Source organism: Bison bison, unplaced genomic scaffold (assembly GCF_000754665.1).
Source record: "Bison bison bison isolate TAMUID 2011002044 unplaced genomic scaffold, Bison_UMD1.0 scf7180017864382, whole genome shotgun sequence".
Lineage (NCBI taxonomy): Eukaryota > Metazoa > Chordata > Mammalia > Artiodactyla > Bovidae > Bison > Bison bison.
Window position 1 is genome coordinate 3908272 of NW_011494954.1, and position 691 is coordinate 3908962.

The window sequence follows — 691 nt, forward strand, 5'->3', positions numbered from 1 at the left end:
TGCATTCAGATGTTGATATCTTTCCTTTTCTCCTTTGCTTTTCACTTCTCTTCTTTTCACAGCTATTTGCAAGGCCTCCCCAGACAGCCATTTTGCTTTTTTGCATTTCTTTTCCATGGCAATGGTCTTGATCCCTGTCTCCTGTACAATGTCACGAACCTCGTTCCATAGTTCATCAGGCACTCTATCTATCAGATCTAGGCCCTTAAATCTATTTCTCACTTTCACTGTATAATCATAAGGGATTTGATTTAGGTCATACCTGAATGGTCTAGTGGTTTCCCCTACTTTCTTCAATTTAAGTCTGAATTTGGCAATAAGGAGTTCATGATCTGAGCCACAGTCAGCTCCTGATCCTGTTTTTGCTGACTGTATAGAGGTTCTCCATCTTTGGCTGCAAAGAATATAATCAATCTGATTTCGGTGTTGACCATCTGGTGATGTCCATGTATAGTCTTCTCTTGTGTTGTTGGAAGAGGGTGTTTGTTATGACCAGTGCATTTTCTTGGCAAAACTCTATTAGTCTTTGCCCTGCTTCATTCTGTACTCTGCTGGGGACCAGCCCCAGCTGATCCAGGGTATTTGAAGGAGAGACGGCCTAGGCGACTATTTATATGCTAATTAGAGATATAAAGAATAATAGAATGAGGATAGCTCAGTAGGAAAATTCAGTGGAGAAAAGAGGCTGAGT